This window comes from Ambystoma mexicanum, chromosome 2p (assembly GCF_040938575.1).
Source record: "Ambystoma mexicanum isolate Mex_15411 chromosome 2p, UKY_AmexF1_1, whole genome shotgun sequence".
In the NCBI taxonomy this organism is placed as follows: domain Eukaryota; kingdom Metazoa; phylum Chordata; class Amphibia; order Caudata; family Ambystomatidae; genus Ambystoma; species Ambystoma mexicanum.
In genome coordinates, this window is record NC_090923.1 from 68,920,178 (window position 1) to 68,932,559 (window position 12,382).

The window sequence follows — 12,382 nt, forward strand, 5'->3', positions numbered from 1 at the left end:
AAGAAGCAATGCGGTTACGCCCAATGTCCTCCAACCCCTTTGCCTTCCATCAGCAGTAGTCAGGCAGGGTAAATGCCCTTGAAGCAGGCACTGACCATGGATTATAAACTGGGGGATGCGAGGGGCAACCAGGCCAGCTCCTACATACACCAAAGGCGCAGTAGCTCCACAGCACTCAATACACTACCAGAGCAACATGGGGGCCATGCAGGCGAAGTCAGCTGGCTAGCAGTTGCACAGTGTGTACGGCATTGGGTGCTCACAGCACACCATTCCCCGTTCCCTGGGCACTCATCTCCGGTGGCAGGTCTCCGGCTGCTCCCTGACGGGGTTCGCAAGTCGGGCAAAGCAGAGATCAGGAACAGCCCGGGGGCTCCAGTACGGCCATGTTCACATACAGTCTGATTACTCCACAGAGGAGTGAAGTAGGAGCTCCACAGTCTGTCAAAAAATGCTGCAGGCTTTGACAGCCTGAAGCTCACTTTCCACTGGATAATCCAAGCAATACTGATAAGCAGGCAGCATATGTCAAGGCAGTCACAGAGGCTTGGAGAAGCAGAGCCATTTTGCAGGCTGCTCAGCAGCACCCCACGTAGTAGTAATATTTAATTAAATGCAAACCTAACTTTCCCCTCTAGGGTCAACAATCTGTCATGGAATGTTTACTTCCACTTACACCTACTCAAACGATTCTCCCACTACAAGATCCAAAAAGTAGGAGTTGTAAGGACAAAGAAAAGGTGTTCACTAGAGAGACTTCTGTACTCTTAGTTATCAATAATAATGAGAAATCGCCTCTGAAAAGGGTTTTGGATCGAAGCTCTGTGCTTAGAAGACTAACACACACCTTTACTGTAAGTAGTAATATGCAAGTTTGCATCATGGGATCCAACTGCCAGTCTATTTCTTCATGTTTAATATATACATCGACAAGAAAATGGACTATGGACTAAGAGCACAGTGGCCACTAAAATGAGTAACTTCTCCTTAATCATACATCACATCCCTTTTTGTCAATACTGATGGCAGATCAGTAGCAGAAACAATTGGGGCTGTGGAATATTTAGTAGTTAACTCACCGGAAAATGTTTATGAGAATGGACTGACCAAAAGGAGCACTAGATCCTGAACTTGCACATTATGAATAGTATTTACAGAAGGCATAGGGAATAGACTATGTACCTGTTGTTCAAATATCCTCCAGTGATACATGTCTACAGAAGGCCACTAAAGTAGCCTTTGCTTTTACCATGTAAATGCGATTTGACTTAAGGGATTCAGTTCAGGATAGAAACACATAGACATACAAAAACACTCCATCAAGACAGAGTTGCTTTGTATCCTACACACCAGGAGTTTGCCCACTGTAAGTGACAAAAAGTCCAGATGTAGACCTGAAATTTTTGGTGCTTTGCAGATAAAATTTTAATGCCATACTGAGAACTAGGCAGTAGAGAGCCCTTCTGAAGCCTAAAAAGGGTTTGGAAACAATACAGGGAGATTAACATACTTGCTAATGTGGTTCAAAAGACGGATGCATCCTGAGAATTACATTGTCATTAGGAAAAGTATAAACAGTGTGTCTAAACAGACAGCTTTTTTCTTCCTTATCCAGCTGGCTGAAGTCATTGCATCAAGAAAAGCAATCTTCCAGGAACCAAGTTTTAGATCCGCTAAAGGAAATGGCTGAAGCAGCTTGTGAAGAATTGAAAGAACTTAGTCAGTATCACAGAGGAGCATGGCGTTTAAAAGTGGGGTAAATAGAAAACATTACTTATTGACTTCTGTACTGCTTGTTAATGATCAAATTTCCTATTTTTGGCAGTTTTGTCTCAGTGGGATGGGACATGAGTATTAATTGCAGATCCCAAACATGATCTTTAATGCAAAGCAGAGCGGGTGTATGCGAGTGCGAGCCACCGGAAACGACTAAAACGAACAAAACATCAACAGCTCCAGATCCAGTTCTACCGTCGCCGTCAGTTTACATTGACGCGAGCGAATCACCCTTTGATGTAACTGACTCCGAATTGCTAGCGCTAAGAATGACGAACAAGAACAGCATTGAAGATCTTTCGGCCACATTTACAAACGCGGCACAATCAGCCAGACTCTCCTTCGACCCCGGCTGCTCAACTAACGTGCAAGCCGCGGGTGTGCGGGATGCCCATAAGGCAGGCCGAAACCGTGAGCCTGACGTGTCTACATTTTCTCAAGCCCGCGGCTTAAGTATCCCGACTCCCTTGATACAAAGCATTCCAGCTAACAGGAACAACTGTTTACACACCTCAGATAGCTTGAGAACTAACGTGGACCTGCTAAGCGACCCAAGACCCCTAAAATGAACGCATGTCGATGAAATAAAGCACAAAGACTCACCGGCAAAAAAACAAGCGAAGCTTGACCCAAATAACGAATCGACTAAAAAAGCCGGAGGGGGCCCAGGTTATGCGGCCGCCCATGCGAATACAACTCCAAGGCATAAGGAGTCGTCCGCATCAGAGTTGGCCGCGAGAGAAGCGCGCCTAACTGAAAGACTGAAAGCCGACTTCCTAACGATGCGTGAGAGATTAGAAGACAGCTTCATTCAAAAATATGGAAAACCTTGTGCTAATATTAAAGGCGGAAGCAGAGCAAGCTCGAATCCTCCGCTCTCAAATACAAGTACACCCCATACGAAAACTCCTGCAGGATGCAGAATGGCCAATGACGACAGAAGGAAATCTAATGCTTTCGTTAAAATAAACGAGACTTCCAAAGCGTGCTTACAATCTTTAGACGCATCGACCACTCTTGATAGTGAAACAGACTCTGATGCTAAGAACAAAGCTCATTTGTCTACTGCTGCTGGCGTACAAATTCACAACAACGTATTAGCAGCAACGTCGATCACCATGATTCCATTTATGAAGTTATACGAAGCCTTGCACGACTCTCTAAAAGACCATCTTTTAGTGCTGGCTACACTAAACACCAAAATGTGCACGATGGAAAGGCTCGCGCAAAATATCACCAAGAGACTCGATTATGAAGCCGATGCCTCACGGTGCTGGCAATCGCGCTTAAGCGACATTGCTAGACAAGAATCAAATGATAAAGCCGATTTGATGCAGGCTGTCATAGAATGCACCAAATGGATGCGACACAATACGACATCTAAACATGATCCTAGGGTGGAAAAGGCGTGTAGTTCGACTGAACTAAGATCGATAATGAAGTCAGCGCCTAATCCATATGGGCCAATGTACACCCCTAAAGAGTCTTCGATCATTGAACACATTGAAATGGAAACTGCAATACAGTTGCTTGCATTGAATACAACCGTAACCAAGCATATGACTTCAAAGACTGCACCGGCCGCACCAATGGGATCGAGTCCTGCACGTGATGAGAAGGAAACCTTGGATCCAATTTCAACGAGTTCGACAGCGAATGCCAAATTGTTAGAGGAGACTGAGAAAGTATCGACAAAAGATACTATATTACCAAGCATGTTCGATGCTCAAGTTCCTATCAACCCAGACGTGCACGACCTGACCACCAAATTGTCCTTTGGCATTTTTTCAGGGCAAGCAAAAACGATAAAGGTACCAGACGGAAAAAAATCCCAAGCTGAATCCAAGCCAACAGCTAAATGTCCTAAAGCAAGACCTGAACCAAAAGCAAAGAGACCACGAACCAATGAGGCAAAAAGATTCATAAGGAATATCACAACTCCTCCGCCCCTCAGTATGTTCAATCGAGCGACGAAGAAGGGAAACCTGCTAAATGGAAAAAAAAAAGAAGAGGAAAATAAATCGAATACGGAGGTAATTGCGGCCCATAAGAGAGCGAGAGAAGAGATAAGTGATGAAGAAGAGACTAAGAGTGAGCAGTCGATAGATCTCTGCGACCTATCGACCTACTCTGTGGACGACGGATCCGAGGAACCCATGGCAATAATTTGGGATAACAAAAACAGAAAAAAGGATGTGGCCACATTAATTGAGACAACAGCTGATAAGAGGCCACAAAACCCTCTGCAAACTAACGGAGAGATGAAGGAAAAAAGCAGTAATTCCCAGGTCGTAGCCGAGCCTGCTAAGGCAGCTAGTACAGAAAAACACTGTAAAGAACAAAATCGGCAAAACACTTCCCCTTTACCAGGAAATCCAAATCCTAAACAGACGAGAGCTCAAAAAGCCATGATGGGCAAAACAAAACAAGCTCCCATCAATTTGTTAAATCAGTAAAGTGCAACAGCTGGAAATTACAACTCGAAAACGTCTTAAGTGACCAAAATGAGGTAAACCTCAATCGCTGCAATATCATCAAACTATTGCATACAATACCTACTCTACGCACAATTGATTCCGAAGACATTGTAGTCGTGGAATACATGTCAGAGGCAAAGATTAGACTGGGTTACTCTACACCTTAAGTCAAAATTAATTGCCAGACAACTACTCGACGCAAAAGAGGATCTGCTATTTTTTGGCTTTGATGTACAGTTCTCAGATGAAGGTTCCCCCCATCAACGAGACCCAAATTCAAGCCTGCTCGCCCAACAGAATGATGAGCGAAAACGTGCAGATCTACGAGACCTGTTGAGATCGTCACCCACGTCGGTTCAAACAGTCTCTTCAAACTCACGCTGGAATTCCAAAGCTCTGAAGAGAAGGGACCACTAGGAAATGATCCCCGGAAAGATTGTTATTCACCGCTTGGTCTCTTGGAATACAAGAGGATTCACCCATTTATTCCAAGAGAAATGTTCAAAATTTGATGATTGTACGCTTATATGCCTACAAGTAACTTGGCTCAGGCATAAACCATCACGCGATGGATACACAATACTGTTCAACGCCGCGGGCAAGAATGAGTCTGTTCGACCATTCGCTGGGCTCATCACGATGATCAAAAACAATTTAAACTGGTCCAATATAAAAGCCATAAACCCGGTCGACCATTCGCTGGGCTCATCACGATGATCAAAAACAATTTAAACTGGTCCATTATAAAAGCCATAAACCCGAACCTCTTCATTCAAGCGACAACGGTAAAACTACCGACGATCAACGAGGGGCCGAGGGACCACATGTTAATTATCAACGTGTATTGGAATCCAGCGATGATCTCCCAAATCAAATTCATAACTACTGTCGCTGCATTGATCGATCATTGTCTAATCACTTACAATGAGCCAAGAATAATCATTTGCGGTGATCTAAATTACTCCTGGTTCACGGAACGAAAATGACATCAAAAAACAAACATCCCGTCAGTCGATTATTCAATTGACAGAGGCGCTCGCTGGATGAACGAGATGACGACAAGAAAGTGCTCGATGCTAAATGGATGCACAAATGGAGACATCCCTGCTGCACCTACATGGCACCGTGGATCGAGTAATAAAACTCTAGATTACATCTGGACATCGAGAAAATCTATTAAGCAAAATCATTCACCTGACAACAGTAAGATCGACAATAAGCAACCATGATGCATTAATGATGACATGGCACGATATGGCGGTGCAGCGACTAGAAGTCAAATACACGGAGCCGATTACGACAAACAACTCAGGATCAAGGCTGAAAATTAACGCCAAACAACTGTCCGCGTTTACTGATAATTATGTGACAACCGCTACAGCGATTCCAAATATCAACTATAGCCGCTCCTGATGCAGTTTAGAACAGACATCGCTAATCAAAAGACCCATCATGCAATCAATAGACATCCTTTCAGCGAAATCCTTTGCTCAGCCAAGAAACAACTGCGCAGCGATCTAACAAAGATAAAGAAAGGAAAAGGCAAAAAAAGTGCCGACCAAATGAAAAAGCGGCGGCTGCGCTATAGAAATTGGCTAAAAGCATTCAGCACCCAGCGCGATCAGGAGCAAGCGGAAATCATGCTGAAGACCATTTTGCGAAAAGATGCACGTCAGTTATGGGAAATAATAAATACTGGATCAGTTAAACCAGCCTATGATATGTCAAATGGGGTAAATGACGCAAGATGGGTCTCCCATTACACAGCAGTCTTTGATGCACAAAATATCGAATGCATAAAACCAGCCATTGGGAACACTTGTAATTGGCCCACTCCTGAAACATCGGAGGACATAAAACGCGCCATTCAAAAATTAAATAATTCCAGAGCCGCTGGCCCAGATGGTATTTCCAACGTGATGCTGAAAACAAATAGCCCTTTGTGGGTAATATTCATCTCCACATTGTTTGAGAGGATCGCGGCATGTAAAACCCTACCTGAATCCTGGAATACAGCAATAGTTGTGCCAATTTTCAAAAAAGGAGACCGCAGCAATCCAACAAACTATCGCCCTATAACGTTGCTTGATACCATTGGAAAAATATTTGCCGCTTTCCTTCAAAAGAAACTAGCACTCTGGGCCGACCAAGCAAAGGTAATTGACAAACGCCAAACAGGATTCACCAAGGGAGTTGGCGTAGAAGTGAATCTAATCATTCTAAATACCATAAAACTGGAATCTATCAAGAGCGGCAATAATGTGTTCCTCGCCTTCATAGACTTGAAACAAGCTTTCAATACCATCAATCGTCAGAAGTTATGGGAAAAATTACTATAATGGTCTTGCCCTCTTGAGATACTGCTACCTATCATGGCACTGTACACAAATACTTCCTTCCGGGTTAGACTGAATGCAAAAGGAGACCTCTCTGATACAATCCTTACAAAGAGAGGAGTAAAACAAGGCTGCCCTCTTGCAGCTTTACTGTTCAAACTTTTTATATCGGATCTACCTATCGCCCTAATGGAACCAGGGACATTCCCCCCGAAGATAAACAACCATCATGCGTCCTGGGTCATATAGGCTGACGACATAGTCCTCTTAGATACCACACACGCAATACCATCGCAATCAATTCATGAGACTTTGTCTCAACCTACTTAAGACCAAAGTAGTTCGAATGATGAATCGGGACCCTGATATCACGGACATTCTCTGCAGATACTGCAACAATGCAGCCGAATCAGCAAAACACCTGATAATTGAATGCATAGCCATCAAGGCTGAAAGGACATTGCACCTCGCAAGATTCGCTCCAATAGATGACGATCTAGAACAATGGTGGAACTATATAATCACTATATAATCACTATAATCACTATATAATCACTGGAACAAACACACAACTAACATGTGCAGTGATAAATTACATGGACTTAATCCTGCCAAAAATTTAATGCGACTTTGACCGGATTAAAATGTGAAGCAACCTGATGGACTGTTAAGAATAAGACAGAGGGAATTGTGTAATAAAATGTTTGTTTCTTTGTAAATTAAACTAAAAATTACAATAAAAATTTAAAAAAAAATAAAATAAATCAAAGCACTGTGATTGGCCCACCTATGGTCATGCAACTCACTGCCTTCCTTATTGGTATGTGTCCCCTAAGTGACCAGCCTAGATGTCTGCAACTAAGGGCCCAAAACAGTAAAGGGCTACTCCCTGTTTGAGCCTGTTAGAAACAAAAGGAGCCTAGGGCCAGAGGCAATGCTTGTGCCAGCACTTTGCTTGCCATTCATGCTTGATTTGTGCTTGCACACATAGCGATCCTTCGAAACCGTGACCCTCCATTCACACTGGAGCTGCTGGTAGCTCAATGAACCTTTGGTTATCTCTGCTTTGGGTCGGCTACCTGCCTTTTGGTCCCCTATACCTCCATTCTTGCCAACTCAAAAATTATACCTGCTTTGTTTTGGCTGAACCTTTCCTCCCTACCCTTTCTGCCCACCCATCTGTATTCTCCCTCTGGGCTGCATTCTTCATCCACTGGCTTCACTTGCCTATTTCTTTTACCCCATCATTTCTATTTGGAATTTGTAAGGTATCAAATGTAGAATGAACAACGTCAAGGTGCACACATCTCAATCCTAAAGCCTATGCAAATGCAATTAGCAGAACAGGTACATCTTAAGAGATTTAAAGAATACCAAATAGTTATCAATCTTCCAAAGATTCAGGTGTAAATCCTTCCAAAAACAAGGTGCCCCCTGCATGCTAGAGATAGAGGCTCACCACGAGCGCTCGAACCCCCAGCACCCAACCCAGCAGACCACTTGCAACAGAGTCTGAAACTCTGCATGCCGCACAACAAGGAAATCTTCTCCCCACAAACCCAGAGACACACGTGAATCGAGACCCCCCCAAGTCACACAGATCAACCACGGAAAGAAACTCAGCACAGCTCTATTTTCGACATAAAATTACAGAGACCACCTTCCTTCTGATTGCGGTCACTAACAACCAAATATCCTGTAACAAGAGAAAAAAAATAATTTAAAAAAAAGAAAACTCTTCAACACAAGATCCCTTTGTGCTGACCGCACTGCAAGAGACCGCAGGGGCCGTCTTTCCCCTCTGACCCTGTCGAGCACCATTAAACAACTGCTCCAACAACAGTCATTCATAAACCCTGAATCACAGGAGACTCCAGGGACTTTCTCCCCCTCAATCCTACCGAGCACTACAAATCCACTGTCGCAACAAGTAACAAACCTCCAATACAAGAATTATCTTGCTGCCTGAACTATAGGAGACTGCAGGGGCTTTCTCCCCTTTGATCCTATCCAGCACTATCTATCCACTGGTGCAACAAGAGATAAACCCTCAAGACAAGATTTCCTTTGCTGCTTGAACTACAAGAGACTGCAGGGGCCCTCTCCCCTTTGGCCCCACCAAGCACTACCAATCCACTGCTAAAACCAGAGGAAAACCTTCAACACAAGAATTCTTTTGTCGCCCGAATCACAGGAGACTGCAGGGGCCTCTCCCCTTTGATCCTGTCCAGCGCTACCAATCCTTTTCTACAACAAAAGACAGACTTCAACCCAAGAACCATGGAATCCACCTTATTACAGGAGACTGCAGGGGCTTTCTCCCCTTTGATCCTTCTTGAACTATAGGAGACTGCAGGGGCTGTCTCCCCTTTGACCCCACCCAGCACTACCAATCCACTGCTAAAACCAGACGCAGATCTTCAATACAAGAACTCTCTTGCCGCCCAAACCACAGGCGACTGTAGGGGCCTCTCCCCTTTGATCGTGTCGAGCGCTACTAATCCCCTGCTGCAACAAGAGACAAACTTCAGCTCAAGAACCTTGGAATCCACCTTAGTACAGGAGACTGCAGGGGCTCTCTCCCCTTTGATCCTGCTTGAACTACAAGAGACTGCAGGGGCTCTCTCTCCTTTGACCCTACCCAGCACTACCAATCCACTGCCAAAACCAGAGGCAAACCTTCAATACAAGAATTACATTACCGACCGAGCTATAGGAGACTGCAGGGGCTTCTCCCCTTTGATCCTGTCCAGCGCTACCAATCCTCTGCTGCAACAAGAGACAGACTTCAACTCAAGAAGCTTGGAATCCACCTCAGTACAGGAGACTGTAGGGGCTTTCTCCCCTTTGATCCTGCACAGCAGCACCCCTTCAGTGCTGCATATATGTCAACAAAAAGAGCCACTAATCCGTGGCAATGGTCTGCCCCTTGGGGGACGCAGCAGTTTGGGGCGAGAATATCTAATGTTAACACAAAAGAGGTACTGGTGCGTCCAGGATTTGCCCTGTTGGGTTTGAATTATTTTGAAGCGAATGCCTGATCCAATCCTATTCAACCACATAGGTTATTACTTCTACATCCAGTGATATATAACATAAGGACACCTTGTGAACCCCAAAGTTTTCAAAACAGAAAAAAAATGATATTATTAAGAATACCATCATCGAGGACACAAAAGATCAGTGATTCACATTTATAATGTTGTAATTACAAAAAGGTATATACATATATTGTGGAAAAGAACAAAGAATTTGCACACTATGAGCCCCTATATGGGGGGGCGTATTAAATCAATAAACAATTGCACATTCTTAGGAATAAATAGTGATAATTATAAAATACCTCAAAACAGAAATAAACAAAAAAAATGTTTAAAAAAAATTATATTTTTGAGAAAGAAAAAGTAGAAAACAGGTCTAAACATGAAGGCAAATATATACCATTTACATGCTCAGTTTTTCCATTAGATCAAGAGCAAAAGTTTCTTCTTAAGATCAAATTGGTATTTCTAACTTGGTTGTTACCTCACAACTAAGTAAGAGGCAGAAAAAAACAAACACAATTTTGTATAAATGAAAAGTAAGTCCTTGTATTAAGTCAAGGTAGAGTCCCAAAGTAGGAATTGTTCTAAATTGGGATTGGGTCTGCCAACACAAAGGGGGAAGAGCCATGAGGAACCTCAAAGTGGTCTTCCTTCGGGGGGTGGACTGTCAGTAGTCCGAAGTCCAATTTAGATGAAATAGTCTGTAAGGGACCTTCAATCCCCTCTTTGACAGCAATGCGTTTCGGCGGTTATGGACATATAAGATTTTTTCTCTTCACAATAGAAGCAAATGCTCCGCCTTCATCAGGGCAGTGGGTAGCAGGACCCTGTATTGTAAGAAGGAGAAAAGAAATAAGTAAGGAGGTGCTGAAAAAGAAAACAACAATCAAGAGAGGAAAAATATATATCTCTCGTGGTGTCGATTTAGACATATACAAAATTTGGAATGTAGATTAACATAAAAGCATGGTTGCAGACCCATGAAAGTGGTCATGTCTGAAAAGAAACTCTAGACCATGTCTGGAATCCTAAGTATGGGGACAATCTACATGAGTACAGATGAAACCCCCGGGGAAATAAAAAATCATGGTCTTGGGTCCCCTTCTGCAAAATCGGCATGGGTCCAAGGTCATAGGGTGTGCGCCCACCAGCCCCCATCAGAGAGAGAACATGGGGGAAATGGGAGGGAGTGAGGGAAGGAGAACTGAATGGGGAGAGAGGGGTTAGTGGTGGTTCCCACTGACCTGTAACAGTGGAGAAAACCGCGTGTCCACGTGGAGTTCCTGGTACACGGGGTGGATTCAAAGTTCCCATGCGGGGGAGCGGAGACAAAGAAGGCGCACTGGTAGAGCGTCATGCAAAGCAGCATCCAATTTAGCAGCGTCTAAAGAAAATATGTGGAAAAATTTAATGTGTCATGTCCGTTACCGACTATGTACAAGGGCAATGAAAGGAACAAGAAAGGAGACTGAAATACATGTACTCGCTCAGCAAAGTGTTAGCTGGTGCTGGGAGTGAAATGGACATATACTGTCCCATCATCTGGGTGAAGAGTGGGGGTGAACGGGCAATTGGGTCGTCCCCCCGTGTCATGTTCGCAGTGTGCTCTGTAGAACTGCAACGAAACGGAAAGGGAGGAAAGAGAAATTAATAAGTCTCTTTGTGCAGCAGCCTATGTGTGTGAGTGTTGCAGGCTGTAACACGTACGCCATAAATGGAGGCACCACTTGCCTGGTATGTCGCAGGACCATACTCCGTATGATGTGGGAGAGAGTGAGGCTACCCGAATCTCTGCAGGGCCGGGTGCTGAGGGGTGCCGCTCGAGAGTCCGGTAAGAAATGGGGCTGAGAATCGGTCAGTCACCATGATGACGACGTCACGCACGTGGGCTGGGTGCACGTCGGGGTGCCTGATTGGAGTAGGGCAAACTAATGGGAAAGTGATCTGGAGAGGTGTCTCTGGAGGAGGGGGAGGGTTTTGTAATAAAATATGTGAGGGACTGGAAAGGCACTGTGCCGTGCTCTTCTAATGAAAGTCGCCTTTCTAAAAAGGTGGAGAGGAAGATGTCTACCTCCGTTGTGAAAAACAAAACAAAGTTCCCTCAACAGGTTAGTGTAGCTCTGTAAGTGATACGCACAGCTGCAAACCGTGTCAGTCAAAAGGAAAAAATGAAATGCAGAGGGGCTGTGTGGAATCGAAAAGTAAATGGGTTTCCTGTCTTGACAGAGAATGTGTGGGAATCATAGGTGTACAAACACCAAAGCGAAAGTGTGCGTAGAATAGTGTGTGCTCACGATCCCTCACCCCATGCCAAAAATGAGTGCGTGGCGGGGGAGGAGCGGGTGGGGAAGACGAGGGGAGGGGGAAAGAGGTTATGTTGAGAGGGGGCGGGGGGGAAGAAGGGGGAGAGGGGGAAGGGGGCCGGGGGGGGTGGGGGGGTTTGTTCCCTCTTGGAAAAAATGGTTAGAAGGGCGATGAGTCTGAAGGGAGCACTGTGGGAATGTGTGTATGTATGCACACTGAGAGCAAAAAGGTCCTGATGGTGTGGGCATACCCCAGGGTGTATGAGTCTGATCCATCAGTCATATGAGGTGGGTCAGTGATGGAAAAGGGGATTCAATATCATAGAAAAAGGAATTGGAACCTCACTAAAAGGGAGACTGCTCATTCAGACCATTTTCCAGAGAGTCAAGTCTATAAATCCGCCTCTTTTCTAGTTCAAGGAGTCTGTTTTGTATGTTTTGGCCTG

At 44.5% G+C, this 12,382-nt stretch overlaps 1 long non-coding RNA gene across 3 annotated transcripts; it reads right to left on the reverse strand.

Moving 5' to 3' along the window:
• Window positions 1-9,997: 9,997 nt before the first annotated feature.
• LOC138565830 (uncharacterized) lies at window positions 9,998-11,514 on the reverse strand. 3 transcript variants are annotated; one of them, XR_011301642.1, is made up of 4 exons: window positions 11,365-11,514; window positions 11,117-11,248; window positions 10,878-11,017; window positions 9,998-10,460 (listed from the first exon to the last, which is right to left on the reverse strand). It is a non-coding gene; the product is annotated as an uncharacterized lncRNA (long non-coding RNA). The 3 variants fall into 3 exon arrangements; XR_011301641.1 differs by having other exon boundaries at window positions 11,111-11,248; XR_011301640.1 differs by having other exon boundaries at window positions 10,878-11,248.
• Window positions 11,515-12,382: the final 868 nt, after the last annotated feature.